Genomic DNA, 16,028 nt, shown 5'->3' on the forward strand with positions numbered 1-16,028 from the left:
TATTACAATGCATTCTCAGAAAATTACAGTGGCTGCAGATTGAAAAGGAAAGGTAATTTTAAATAACATTCAATTATAATATGATTAGTGTCGCAATTATGTGCGCTATATAATTTTTTCTTTATTTGCTATTTTTTTTCCCCATGAAAGTGGAGTTACCCTTTAAAGAGTTTTTTTGCCACCACAGGCTCCATATGTAAAAAAGGCTTTTAAGCCAGACTGGCATCTTATGAGTTTTTGAGCACTTGACTGCGGAGAAGATGAGGCATTTGACTTCCTTGACAATAACAGGGTGGATAAAAATTGACGACTTAAAAAAAAAAAAAAAAAATCACATTTTTTTGATTTGAATCAAATTTTTTTGATTTGAATCTCGGATTTTCTTTTATTTTTTTCAAATTTATTTATAAAAATGCTTTTGAAGTAAAAATCTATCTAAAGATAGTTTTCTATTTAAGATATAATAATAATTTAGTTTATTCAGCAAGAAATGGGGCTTAGTTATGTAGCATGAGTCTGTATACTCTGCAATATTTACATTTTTCGTAAACTCATTCAATGAATCCAAGTTCTGCAAGCTGGTATATCATGCACTGCATTCATGAATTCATACAATTTCACGGTAACCATGAGATAAAACAACGTTCAGGAATATTAACTTATCCCATTGTTTTGCAAAATCTATGTACACCACAAACTGTATGATTGTTTGAAGAGAAATGCATCCGTACCAGGCTCTAATTGTGAGGAGGAAGGGCAAGCAGTATAACTGAAAGTGAAACCTTCTAAGCAGCCTTAAAACCTTGTGATCTTTCTACACATAGCTTAAAGTGCAAGCTGAGATATCATGCGCTGCATTAATGCATTCACACAATTTCACAGTAACCATAAGATAAAACAAAGTTCCATTAATATTCATTTATCCCATTGTTTTCCAAATCTATGTACACTACAAACTGTATGATTGTTTGAAGAGAAATGCATCTGTACTAGGCTCTAAGTGTGAGGATGAAGGGCAAGCAGTAAAAATGAAAGTGAAACCTTCTAAGCAGCTTAAAAACCTTGTGATCTTTCTGCACATAGCTTAAAGTGCTTTATTCCTCCCTTGAGGAGCAAAATGGTAGAGGGCCGTAAAAGAGACCCAGTTTGGGAATATTTTAATAAAGTTCCTCTACCTATGAGTAAAGGAGGTATGTGTGCAAAATGTAAGCAATGCAACACAGAGAGATGCAAGTCCTGGTGGCCCGAATGAAACAACATCACGAGAAGACGTGCTGTGTTGAAAGGACCGTGTTTGAAGTTTTATTTTTTATGTGGACCCAGCTGATATACAGTAAAACCTTGGATTGGGAGCGTAATTCATTCCGGAAACATGCTTATAATCCAAAGCACTCGTATATCAAAGTGAATTTCCCCAAAAGAAATAATGGAAACTCAGATGATTCGTTCCACAACCATTTATTCCTAAGTCCTTCTGTTTATAGTCCATATAAAAAAAGATTATAGCGATGTGGTAAAGCTGTCCACATAGAGCATCCTCCGCACTGCCAACTCTGTCAGTCTGCAATTGTAAAACAAAAAAAATTGCGCAAATTAGGATTCAAGCAGAAAACAAAATTAATAAGTGTTTTAGTGCTATGACACACTAGTAAGTAAATTCTATGTTTACATTTATGCAGAGTGAATAATGAAAACCACACAAATCTAAATTCCAAAAAATAAATAAACTGAGAAAAATGAAAAAAACAAAAAAAAGTAATAAAAAAATAAAATTGTTCATTTGTTTATTATATATATATATTTTTTTTTTTTTTTAGTGCGGTATTTACCCTTTTGCAGTCTGAAATTGTGACCGGGAAGACTACCCTGCAGTAGATTGATCTGGAAGCAAGGCTTAAATAGCTCATGGAGTGCAGCATGGAAGGGATGACGTCAATGGCGGTGAGGAGGATGGTCTATGGGGACAGCTTTACCCCAGGTGCCTGCATACTTAGATGTGCCTGTTTTAATCATCAACCAAAACCATGTGAATTGCTAAATATTGTATCTTCATTAAATTTAACTATATTGCTACACTTAGAGGCACCTCTCTTCTCTTTTATACTCAGTTGTGACATGATGCTACTTGTATATCAAGATATCGCTCGTTTATCAAGTCAAAATTTATAAAGAAAATTTGCTCGTCTTGCAAAACACTTTCAAACCAAGTTACTCTCAATCCAAGGTTTTAAGTTATTTTGTTTGTTTGTTTTTTCAAAGATATTTTGTTTATGCACTTCAGTTACTAAACATTGATGTTTAAGCAACTACAAAAATTTGTAATATAATGTTATTATTTTAATTAAATAAAATAATTTGAGCAGTTCTCCAAATATGTGTGATTAACCTATTAATCTAAAATTGGATCTGATATCGCTGTTTTACTAACTTGACAGCTTATTATTCTAAATAGGAAACCTTTATTTTGTTTGCAAATATTAAAAATTCTAACTACCAGCAAGAATGATTCCTTACATTTAAAGAGCACCTGTCATTTCAGATCTATAATGGCAGCACCTGTTAGCGGTCATCCATTCACCTGCTGCCTCCACGTCCCTCACCTTGTTGTGTCCCTGCCGCATCACCAGCCATTCCATTAAAGTGAATGGAACTGTAGGAGATTCAACAGTGGGTCAAAGGAGGAGCCGCTGTGGGACAGAGATGACAGTTACTCTTTAAAAAATCGTGATTTAAATCGTTACATAGTTAGTAGGGTTGAATACAGACACCAGTCCATCCAGGTCAACCTGAGTGAGTGTGGGTGCATGTCCACAACCCCTATACATTGTGTCCCATCAAAATGCCCATCTATTATTATTATTTATTTAAGGTATATATAGCACCATCAATTTTTACACAGTGCTCCACACACACATCGGTTCTCACCCCACAATCCAAGGTCCCCAAAACACACCCATACACTAGGGCCAATTTATTTTGGACAGAAGCCAACTAACCTACCAGCATGTCTTTGGAGTGTGTGAAGAAGCCGGAGTACCCGGAGGAAACCCACGCAGGCACAGGGAGAACAAGCAAACTCCAGGTAGGTAGTGTCATGGTTGGGATTTGAACTAGGTGAGAGTGCTACCCACTACACCACTGTATAGCTACAGCAGCACAAATCCTCCCTGCAGTACACCAAACTACCTGTGAGGTCCCAGACAAATTACAGCTTCACCAGCATCTCCAGGCACATATGGCCTTCCCAGGCACCTGGGAGGTGTGAAACAGCAGCCTGCATCCTCCTGCAGAGCCTGGGAGGTAAGACAGCTTCTTGAAGGTCACACAAAATATTTATACCTTCTCCCAGAATATTCTTTGTTCATTCAACAGGAGTTTAGGGTGTTTTGGAATGTGGTGCTGTTTTTTTTTTTCTGACTAACAACCCAATCTACTTTTTGATTAGCATTGGTATCCTAAGGTTATCTGCTTTGATTTCTTTGACAACATATACAATGCAAGTATGAAATTTACATGTCTGGAATATAGATAGATAAAACAACTAGTATCTGAGGGTACCACTATCTTTAAATATTTGGAAACAAGAGGCTCTTATGATTTTCCTGAACTTCATTTATTCTTTTTATACATAGTTATTTAATATAAACCCATGACTGCTATAAGTGAGAACTGTGATTACTGTCTTTCCATAGATAATCCCTTTTGTTTCAAACTGTTTCCTTTATCTCAAATTAAGAGATAAGTAAAACTCCTGCTGCACAGTTTGCAATTTGGAGCCAATAGTTCTATGTTCAGAAAAGCTAAATTGTTCAGATAAAAATCAAGTGTAAAGGGTATAAAAAGTCACTCATATAGTAATGTACATTTGTGAGGCGTCCTCCAGCCAGGAAATGAGGTGGACTCTCTCTGACTTTCTGCAGCTTCTAATGCCCCTAAATTAAAGTCAAACCCTATTACCCTTTATTCTTTAGCCCTTTAACTGTCAATTTATACACAATAAGGGATTTTAAAGGTGCACATGAAACAGACAAATTCACAAATTTGTTTTAGAAAAATGTAATCATTACAGTTTTATTATTATACATAATTTAAAATGATATGAATAAAAATGCTTTTTTTTATAAAATGGTCTCTTTTGTCATCATTTCATAGCAGTCATGACGATGTTGTTCTCAACAAGTAGGCTTCTTCTGGCGAAATGCAGCTAATGGATTTAAACTGTGTGAAATCAGTATACAAATCAGTAAGCGAAAACAAAACAACAAATAAATACAGAAGTATTTTTACCTGTAAAGGTCACTGAATAAATCTTATCCAATCATTCATGGGATTCATTTCAAGCAAATGCATCATACAACCATATATCCTGGATCAATATTGTTGTTGATAGTAAGGAACTCCAGATAGTGACCAAGCAGCAGGTTATTTAGTGGCTGCAGGACGAATAAAAAGTAAAAAAACAAGATCCTTAATTACTAATTAACTTGGAAATACTCAATGAGTTTATCCATACAAATATTACACTTACAACAAACAGTACAAAAAAAACAACCTCCAGAGGGCGCCCAATTGCTTCCATTCAATCTGCTCCAATGTTGTGGGACTTTCCAAAAGCAAAGAGCCTCATTAGAAATTCCTGAAACAACAAATTACCTTTATGTCTACCACAGTTTTCCATAATTTCTATATGCAATGCCCAGTTGATATTAAGTAACATAAAGGGGAGCCTAATTTTAGTACCAATTACAATTAAGTAAATGTTTTTACTTATATGAGAGGGTTAGAAGGTTAACATTAGAGATCCCACAGCAAAAAGTCAGCCAGAAAACATCCATAGACACAAGGTTTTAAACCCTGCTCAAAATAAAATAAGTGTTTAAAAATTACAGAAATGCATAGCTTACCAACCGATTAGGTGACTATGTGTGACTATTTCTCTAATAAATACTTTACTGTATTTACATTGTCAATTTTATGGGCCAATTGTGTTTAGCAAAAAATAAAAACCGCAGAGGTGATCAAATACCACCAAAAGAAAGCCCTATTTGTGGGAAGAAAATGATAAAAATTTAGTTTGGGTACAGTGTTGTATGACCGCGCAATTGTCATTTAAAGTGCGACAACACTGAAAGCTGAAAATTGTCCAGGGCAGGAAGGGGCGAAAGTGCCTGGTATTGAAGTGGTTAAATAAACAAATTGTCAAAAACTGTGTGTGTGTTTTTATTTATTTTCTACACTTTTTTGGGTGAATGAGTATGGGTACAGTGCACCCCATACTCACTCACATGGGGTTGGCGGTATCTAGGGGCCCCCTTGTTAAAGGGGGCTTCCAAATTATTAAAATTATTTAAAATCATTTTTCATTTTTATTGTTTCATATATCTTTTTTTAACTTTTTTTGCAATAATATATGTTCCCTATTGCAGTACCTTTTGAGATGTTCGAGAGTTCTGGTTTGAACCGAACCAGGGGGTGTTCGGCCCAACTCTGCTTGTGTCTATGGATATTTTCTGGCTGACTTTTTGCTGTGGGGTCTCTAATGTTAATCGCTTCCCGACCGCCTCACGCAGATATACTGCGGCAGAAGGGCACGTACAGGCAGATTAACGTACCTGTACAATGCCCTTTAAGAGGCAGCGTGCAGGCGCACGCTCCCACCGGGAGCTCCGTGACCGCGATCGCAGGACCCGCGGAGGAAGAACAGGGAGATGCTAATGTAAACAAGCATCTCCCCGTTCTGCCTAGTGACACTGTCACTGATCTCTGCTCCCTGTGATCAGGAGCGGTGATCAGTGTAGTGTCACACACAGCCCCTTCCCTCCACAGTTACAAACACTCCCTAGGACACACTTAACCCCTACAGCGCCACCTAGCGGATAACCCCTTCACTGCCAGTGACATTTTTACAGTAATCAATGCAATTTTTTAGCATTGATCGCTATATTAATGCCAGTGGTCCTAAAAATGTGTCAAAATTGTTTGCTGTGTCCGCCATAATGTCGCAGTCATGATAAAAAACGCTGATCGCTGCCATTACTAGTAAAAAAAAATTATCAATAAAAATGCCATAAAACTATCCCCTATTTTGTAGACGCTATAACTTTTGTGCAAACCAATCAATAAATGCTTATTGTGATTTTTTTACCAAAAATATGTAGAAGAATACGTATCAGCCTAAACTGAGGAAAAAAAATTTATTTCAAATATTTTTTGGAGATATTTATTATAGCAAAAAGTAAAACATAATGCGTTTTTTTCAAAATTGTCGCTTCTTTTTTTTTATAGCGCAAAAAATAAAAACCGCAGAGGTGATCAAATACCTCCAAAAGAAAGCTCTATTTGTGGGGAAAAAAAAGACGTCAATTTTGTTTGGGAGCCACGACGCATGACCGCGCAATTGTCAGTTAAAGCGACGCAGTGCCGAATCACAAAAAGTGCTCTGGTCAGGCAGGGGGTAAATTCTTCCAGGGCTGAAGTGGTTAAAGTGGACCTTCAGTCATTTATTCATCTTTACATCTATTAAATCTTCTGGCCTTGTTGTTTTAACTTTGGATAGTAAAACATTTCTTTTTCTGCCAGTAAATACCTTATACAGCCCAATTCCTCTTTTCTGTCTGGTAATTAGCCTAGTCTTATGACATCATGCACAGCTCCCTCTCTAACTCTCGTGAGAGTTTGCCAGGAAGGGAGGGGGGGTGAGTCATAACAGGGCCAATGAGAGCTGCAGGGCTGCAGAGCTGGAGGTGTGCCTCTGTGTGTCTGTGTAAATCCAGGAAGTGAACAGTCAGCAGCTTCAGCTGCCCACAGTTAAAATGAATGCAGCCAGACTTAGTGGAGGAAGATTTATGCAGCATATTTGGCAAGTACAGAATCACAGTATATATAAAATAATATGTAAAGTGGTTGGAGGGAAGCTTCAGAATGGCAATGATGTTTTTATTACAAATTAAGTGAGCAGATTGCAGTTCCTCTTTAACCTTCTAACCCTCTGATATAAGTATAAGCATTTAGGTAATTGTAACAGATAATACAATTTGGCTCCCCTTTCTGTTACTTGATATCAACTAGGCATTGCATATATAAATTATGGAAAACTGTGGTAGACATAATGGTAATTTGTTGTGTCAGGAGTTTCTAATGAGGCTCTTTGCTTTTGGATAGTTCCACAACATTGGAGCAGATTAGACAGAAGAAGTTGGGCGCCCTCTGGAGGTTGTTTTTTTGTACTGTTTGTTGTACGTATTATATTTATATGGATAAACTCATTGAAGATTTCCAAGTTATTTAGTTATTAAGGATTTTGTTTTTTTTTGTAGCCAAGATCCCTTTATTCCTCCTGTGGCCACTAAATAACCTGCTGCTTGGTCACTATCTGAGGTTCCTTACTATCAACAAAACGATTGATCCTGAATATCTGGTTGTATGGTCATTTTGCTTGAAATAAATCCCACCATTGTTCAGGTAAGCTTTATTCAGTATAAAAATACTTTGGTATATGTTTGTTGTTTTGTTAATACTTACTGATTTGTATATACTGTATTTTCACACAGTTTAAATCCATTAGCGGCATTTCCCCCTGAAGAGGCCTACTTTGGCAAAACATGCTGAGAACAACATTGTCATGACCGCTATGAAATGGTGACAAAAGAGAATATTTGATATAAACAGCGTTTTTATTCATGTCATTTTAAACTCTGTATTTTTAAAAGCTGTAATGATTTATTTTTTTCTAAAACACTTTTGTGAATTTGTCTGTTTCATGTGTACCTTTAACCACTTCAGCCCTGGAAGGATTTGCCTTCTTCCTGACCAGGCCCTTTTTGCGTCACTTTAACTGACAATTGTGCGGTCGTGCGACGTTGTACCCAAACAAAATTTATGTTTCTTTTGGTGGTATTTGATCACCTCTGCGGTTTTATTTTTTTGTTCTATAAACAAAAAAAGAGCGACAATTTTGAAAAAAACACAGAGGGATTTTTTTACTAAAGGCAAATCCACTTTGCACTACCAGTGCACTGCAAGTGTGCTTGGAAGTGCAGTTGCTGTAGATCCGAGGAGGACATGCAAGGAAAATAAAAAACAGCATTTTTGCTTGTACATGATTGGATGATAAAGTCCAGCAGAGCTTCCCCTCATTTTAGATCTTCCCCTTAGATTTACAGCGACTGCACTTCCAAGTGCACTTGTAGTGCAGAGTGGATTTGCCTTTAGTAAATCAACCCCAATATTTTGTACTTCTTGCTATAATAAAGATCCCAATTTAAAAAAAAAAACACATTTTTTCCTCAGTTTAGGCGATATGTATTCTTTTACATATTTTTGGTAAAAAAATTGTAATAAGTGTATATTGATTGGTTTGTGCAAAAGTTAAGGCGTCTACCAAATAGGTGATAGATTTGTGGCATTTTTATTATTTTATTTTTTTTACTAGTAATGGCAGTGATCAGCAATTTTTATTGTGACTGCAACATTGCGGTGGACAGATCGGACACTTTTGACACTTTTTTGGGACCAGTGACATTTATACAGCGATCAGAGCTAAAAATAGCCACTGATTACTGTATAAATGTCATTGGTAGGGAGGGGGTTAACACCAGGGGGCGATCAAGGGGTTAACTGTGTTCCCTATCTGTGTTCTAACTGTGGGGGGGAATGGGACTGACTAGGGGAGGAGACCGATCGGTGTTCCTACTTAGTAGGAGCGCACGATCTGTCTCCTCTCCCCTGAGAGAACCGGGATTTGTGTGTCTACACACACAGATCCCGGTTCTCGCTCTGTCACGAGCGATCGCAGGTGCATGGCGGTCATCCTAAAGAGCCGACGTACAGCTATGATGGCTCGCTCAGGGGAGCCAACCTGCCGCAGTATAACTGAGGCGGCTGGTCGGGAAGGGGTTAAAATCGCTTTATCGTTTATAACTTGACAAATTCTGTAAACTGGGGGTGCTTATTCTTGTTCTCCATCCACTACCCATATATATAAAATGTGCTAAAGATACCAACCGGAAAGGTCCCCCAAACTAAAGCCCCGTAAGCTAAAGCTCTAGACCCCAAAATGAAATCCTAAAGCCCCTAAACTAATGTCCCCAAACTTTAAAGCAGACCATCACCCTCATCTATGACTTTCAATGATTTTCTTCCTCCCCTTCACTCTTAAACAAATGGGTATTAATTCTTTTTTGGGGGATAGAGTGTCTTTTTAGCAGGTCCCAGCCCTTACAGCTTTTTTTGCTCAGGTGAGAATGACAGCCCCCAGTATAATGGCATACTGATGTCATGCATCTCCGGAGGCTTCAGGTGAATCTTCACTGCAGTAAAGGTGAATGTCAGTAAAGGTCAGTGAGAGAGGGTCCACATGGAACACTACACTGCATAATGGCACGCGTGATATTCTTTGGTTACTGGGCCACTAAGACCACCGAGAGCACTACTGCTCGAAGGTACCCAGATTAGCTGGTGGGGCTACAGAGTGAGTTATTCACACCCACTGGTGTGCACACAGCACACAAAGCATGCTTAGCCCTCGGTACAGTCAATGGGTTGGAGCATCTGGGCATAGTGAATATGGAGAAAGTGGAAGAATGTCGCCAAGAATGGTGTAACGAAAGTTTCTGGGAATTCTTACATGTCCCTAAGCCCTGCAGGAATCCATGATTCCCAATGTTTGGGAAGAGATGTCTGGACTTTAAAAATGAATAGAGCTTGGGACATTCCATTTACAAAGATAGAGTTGTTATTAAAAAGGCCGGGCTTGGGATCAGGTCTGGTCTGCAAATATCTGGGGTCTGGATGGCAAAATGATTCCGACCCCAGACTTCCATTTCTACAGGTGAGTTGGATACAGTTCTTCGTCTGCTACTGCATTTTCCTATGAGAAAGATTGTTACTGTTTGGCATGAAACTGCCCTTGGAACTGAACTGCTACCTAAAGTAGGGGGCACTTTCTATTTGAAGATTCACTTCAAAAATTGCTCTGCCCCTGTTTGATCCTGCAGAGAGGGTCCTCTGTCATTATACCTGAGTTGCTGGAGTTATCAGAATGAAGCAACACCAAAAATAAGGACAAAAAAACCCAAACCAACCGGACAGGTGCAGTTGATTTTTCAGTTTTTTCCCCGGTGTAATGTTTTTTTCCCTTTGAGGCGTGCTCACTAGGGGCACTTCAATATTTTGGCAACACAAAGAACAAGGTTCATGGACTTTAAGCTCTATGCTTTAGGCTTATAGATTGTGTTATGCTATTAATTCTACTGGAGGATTGTCTTTGAAGGGATAATGCTCCAACTCTAGATTGCAAATGTCTGAAACCTGTGCTTTTACAGATGAGCAACAATAAAGACCTGCAATTTGGTTGAATTTCTAATGCATTAACCATTTGTGTTTAGTTAGTGGTAGGGCACTACTCAGTATATATCTGTGTAAATAAATACTGTAATGCCCTGTACAAACGATCGGACATTGATAGGACATTCCAAAGACAAAATCCAACGTTTTTTTCTGACGGATTTTGGGCCAAACTTGTCTTGCATACACACGGTCGCACAAAGTCCGAAAATCCGATCGTTCTGAACGAGGTGGCGTAAAACACGTACGTCGGGACTATAAATGGGGCAGTAGCCAATAGCTTTAGTCTCTTCATTTATTCTGAGCAAGCAGGGGTACTTTGTGCGTCGGATTTGTCTACACACAATCGGAATTTAAACGATTGAATTCTGTTGTCGGAAAATTTTATATCCTGCTCTCAAACTTTGTGTGTCGGAAATTCCGACGGAAAAAGTCAGATGGAGCCCACACACGATTGGAATTTCCGACAACACAATCCGATCGCACTTTTTCTGTCTGAAAATCCGACCATGTGTACAAGGCATAAGAGTTCTTACACACGATGTGGCATAATTTCAGGACACTCTTGATATTAAAGGGGGTAGGGCTGCTACATGACATATGAGGTTCAATATCGAGAAATGTAAAGTTATGCACTTGGGTACCAAAAATACACATTCAAATTGCACATTAGGAGGGGCTCCCATGGAAGAACCTTGGGGTGATTGCAGATCACTGACTTGGCGATAGCATGCAGTGCCAAGCTGCAGCTACCAAAGCTAGCAAAAGACTCTCATTAAAAAGGGCGTATATTCCAGAGATAGATCACTAAATGTACTACTTTACAAAACACTGGTTTAGCCTCATCTTGAATACACATTTCAGTTTTGGTCTTTAGAAAAGACACTGTCGCATTGGAAATAGTTCAGCAAAGGGCAACAAAAATTATTAGAGAGATGGAAGACCTCAGTTATGAGGCTTGATTACATGGATTATAGTTAATCACTTTGGGGAACAAGCACTTTGGGGGAAATTATTACAATGTATAAATGTATCAAAGGTGACTTCAGTAACTGTAATAGACAGTTTATTCTATGGTCCCTGATGAGAACATATGGGATTTGAGATTAGAAGAAAGAGGTTAACCCTTAGATTGCAGAAAGGTTCTTTACTGTTAGAGCAATAACATGTGGAATTCCCACCCCAGGAAGTGGTACTAGCTGAGAGTGTCGACAAGTTCAGAAAAATATAGATGTCTTCCTCCGGAAGCAGAATACACAGGGCTACGAGTAATACAAATCATACACATGTACACACACACACACATTAGTTGAACTGAATAGACTTGTGCCTTTTTTTAACCTTATAAACTATAGGAATGTGTAAATTGTGGCCTGTTCAAAAAGGCATACTAGCTGTGGTGCAAAACTGTAAGGTATGTCCACTATCAGTATCCAAAAAAGACACATTTTTTTCAGATACTAAATGCCTGCTCGATCTCTCAGAAATGAAAGCCTGTTTAACCACTTGAGTCCCAGCACCTTTAACCAATATAAACCCTCCATGAGTCCATAAGGGATTTTTTCAGGTTTTGGACATGGGACTGATTGTCTTAGAATTGCTGCTTTGCTTTGCAGTCAACCTAGCCAGTCTTGACATTGTTTTTGCTGACATATAGTACTTTCTTTTAAAACCATACTTTGAATTATATACTTGTAGGCAGGTGCCTGCTTTTGGGGTGCACATTGCCTCTGTTGCTGTACTGCATTGTATATATGTTGATAGATCTTTGTACAGTGAGGTATCCAGGGAGTTAGTAAGGGGTTAAGTCTGCTAACCCTCAGGTGTTCATGCTTCAGTCACTCAGTGGTGGGCCATAAACACAAGAGGTAACAGCTTTTCGAGAGAAAAAAGGCTACCTCCACATGGGAAGGAGCCAGAAGGGCTCTGCGTGATATGGGCTCTACTTAGGCATGTCTGCTTTCTCCCTTGAAAGGGTACTCAGTTGGGGTGCTGAAGAGGACTAAGGACTTTCTGGACTTTGCACAACTCTGAGCTGTGAAATGGTAACCTAGGTAGGAAACACCCTGAGTAGGATAGAGAGAAAGAGTGAGAATAATTAACTGTAAAGAGACTGTTGCTATATCAACTGAATACTTCTCAGTCAAAGTTCCAAGTTAACTCAAAAGGTGTCTGGTGTGAAGTTCTTATAAAGGGGATGCATATAATGGTGTATTAAAAGAACTAGGGATTGAACAACAGAGGATGAAGAAGAGATTCAAGGGGGGTCACTACAGAAGGGTTAATCATGCTGTGATGTTGGAGTGCCGTTGCCATGGATTACCAGGGGAAGTGATGAAGAATGTTAGCATCCAAGCAGCAGGAACTTAGTACTTGGCATTAGAGTTGGAAACCCTGGTAGCAAGGGGGATTGGTGAGCCTGACCCCTTCCCTAGGGATCAGTACCCAAAACTTGGGACCAGAGGAGAGAGAGAAGTGGATCCAAGTAAAGTATATGGCTCGTCAAAAAAGAGAGGTTTGCGCTGTATGAATGGTGGGACTCTCACATTATCACTACGAGAGAGGTGGCAGTTATGACTGTTCTGGCGGAATGGGACACAGGCTCTGTGGTACATAAATACATACAAAACAGCGCTCGCAAATAAATTTGTGTAATATGATAATCTTCAAACTCTAACTATCCTGTTGCAGCTGCAGGATAAAAGTGCTGACACTTTAGTGATATATAAACGAAAATCTGCGCTGGCAACTTACCAAGTAGATAATTAATAAACTATAACGAGACAAAATAATAAATACACTATGCAAATAGTTGTGAATGTGAAAAAAATTATAAAGGAAAATTTAGAAGCAGACCTTGCACAATTTACTGTGTGCTGAGTGAAATCGTGCACAAATGCACTAACAGACTAAGTAACTACAATGTGATGAAGGACAAATCAAAAATATATATATGTACATACAAGTGATGCAATTTGGATGAATGATCCAAAAAAACACACATCCAAAACACTATGCGACTATAAGGCGATAGAATATCGCTATACTGATGCAAAAAAATAATAAATATATATAATATATCTATGTGCTCTCATGTATTCATAATCATAAATAGCAATGAAGTGAGCCTCTATACAAAAATAAACGCCAAGTGAAATAGTGAAACAAAAATGTCAATTATATCAAAATTTGCAAATGACAGAGTATCTATTAGATTAAAATGCTCCTTCACAAAAGGACAATCAGCAGACTTCCAGCTTTTTCATCCGTATGATAAATCAGGGCAAAAGGTATGCTGATGTTGGAGATGGTTGGAAACTTTTGGGACCACAAAGCTCGCGTTCCACCAAAAGAAAAGAAAAAAACATATAGTGTAAAACCTTAGGATACCATGGGGTCACCTGCGCATATGTGCGCTACTCACGGGACCGGCATGCAGAGCAGGCATTCAGATACTTGGTTGGTTCGCCGCTGAACGGCGTGCGTTCCATCAACTCCAGGAAGTGATGTCACTGGTTAACAGGCGTAGGCAGGATGTTGCGTCGACGCGTTTCGCCCCTCCCCCAGGGCGTTATCAAAGACTTAACATCCTGCTCACGTAAGAAGTTATTTATATTGCGCTCGGTGAGTGACAGCCCTTTACGGCCAATAGGTGAAATATCACCCATTCCTTCCTATATCATTATATCCTGTTGCAATTGAAAAACTTTAATCAGTGGCCGGAGACACAACATCTCCAATAAGCAGATGTATATGCTTGTGCCACTTATACAGGAAAACAAATTTGACGCTAACCGTCTTATACAGAAATTATGTTTCACCCATTGGCCGTAAATGGCTGTCACTCACCGAGCGCAATATAAATAACTTCTTACGTGAGCAGGATGTTAAGTCTTTGATAACGCCCTGGGGGAGGGGCGAAACGCATCGACGCCTGTTAACCAGTGACATCACTTCCTGGAGTTGGTGGAACGCACGCCGTTCAGCGGCGAACCGACCAAGTATCTGAATGCCTGCTCTGCATGCCGGTCCCGTGAGTAGCGCACATATGCGCAGGTGACCCCATGGTATCCTAAGGTTTTACACTATATGTTTTTTCTTTTCTTTTGGTGGAACGCGAGCTTTGTGGTCCCAAAAGTTTCCAACCATCTCCAACATCAGCATACCTTTTGCCCTGATTTATCATACGGATGAAAAAGCTGGAAGTCTGCTGATTGTCCTTTTGTGAAGGAGCATTTTAATCTAATAGATACTCTGTCATTTGCAAATTTTGATATAATTGACATTTTTGTTTCACTATTTCAATTGGCGTTTATTTTTGTATAGAGGCTCACTTCATTGCTATTTATGATTATGAATACATGAGAGCACATAGATATATTATATATATTTATTATTTTTTTGCATCAGTATAGCGATATTCTATCGCCTTATAGTCGCATAGTGTTTTGGATGTGTGTTTTTTTGGATCATTCATCCAAATTGCATCACTTGTATGTACATATATATATTTTTGATTTGTCCTTCATCACATTGTAGTTACTTAGTCTGTTAGTGCATTTGTGCACGATTTCACTCAGCACACAGTAAATTGTGCAAGGTCTACTTCTAATTTTTCCTTTATAATTTTTTTCACATTCACAACTATTTGCATAGTGTATTTATTATTTTGTCTCGTTATAGTTTATTAATTATCTACTTGGTAAGTTGCCAGCGCAAATTTTCGTTTATACAGGCTCTGTGGTGTCCCCCTCAAAATGCTGCATTTACAACGAAGGAAATGGTGTGTGGTTACATGGGACAAGTGCTTTCCAGTTAAGTTCTCAGTGTATCAAGTGGAACTGTGCCTGTGTCCCGGGCATTAGCGAGCACGTTCCTGAGCGTGTCCCCATTGGGAGATGAGTCCTGCACACATAATTTATTTATTTTTTCTTGGATATGAGGGGAAAAGAAAAAATATATGAAAAAAGGCGATTTCTGGTGATTTTGACCACATAAAACTGTAAAGAACAACGCACAGTGTTTTTTTGTTTTTTTTAAATATTTTTTTACTTTGTCTGGAATCAAACAAAACCAACTTTGCATGTTTTTTCAGAGTTATAGGGAAAATATATGGTGTAGCAACAATGGTGTATATATTAGATATAGTTACATAGTTACATAGTAGGTGAGGTTGAAAAAAGACACAAGGCCATCAAGTCCAACATATGTGTGTGATTATGTGTCAGTAAAGATATATGAAGCTTTTTTCATGCACTGACAACAAAGTCCCTATCTTTAAAAAAATACTGAAGGACTGTACTGTGACATACTGTGCACCATTTTAAAAGGCAAACAGCCTGAACTGTGAGATTTTTAATGTTTTGACCATTTGTAATCCATATTTTTTTATATTAGGGTTACTTGAAATTCAAGGAAATTTTTTTTTAAAATAATTTTAATATTGTTGTTTTCAGTTTATTTTCTTCAGTTTCTTATGTACCGTGCCTTGAAAAAGTATTAATTCCACATTTTGTCATGTTACAACCAAAAACATAAATGTATTTTATTAGGATTTTATACGATAGACCAAAGTGGCACTTAATTGTGAAGTGGAAGAAAAATTATAAATGTTTTTTTTATTTTTTACAAATAAATAAGTGAAAAGTGTGGTGTGCATTTGTATTCAGCCCCCCTGAGTCAAT

This window comes from Aquarana catesbeiana, linkage group LG03 (assembly GCF_042186555.1).
Source record: "Aquarana catesbeiana isolate 2022-GZ linkage group LG03, ASM4218655v1, whole genome shotgun sequence".
Taxonomy (NCBI): domain Eukaryota; kingdom Metazoa; phylum Chordata; class Amphibia; order Anura; family Ranidae; genus Aquarana; species Aquarana catesbeiana.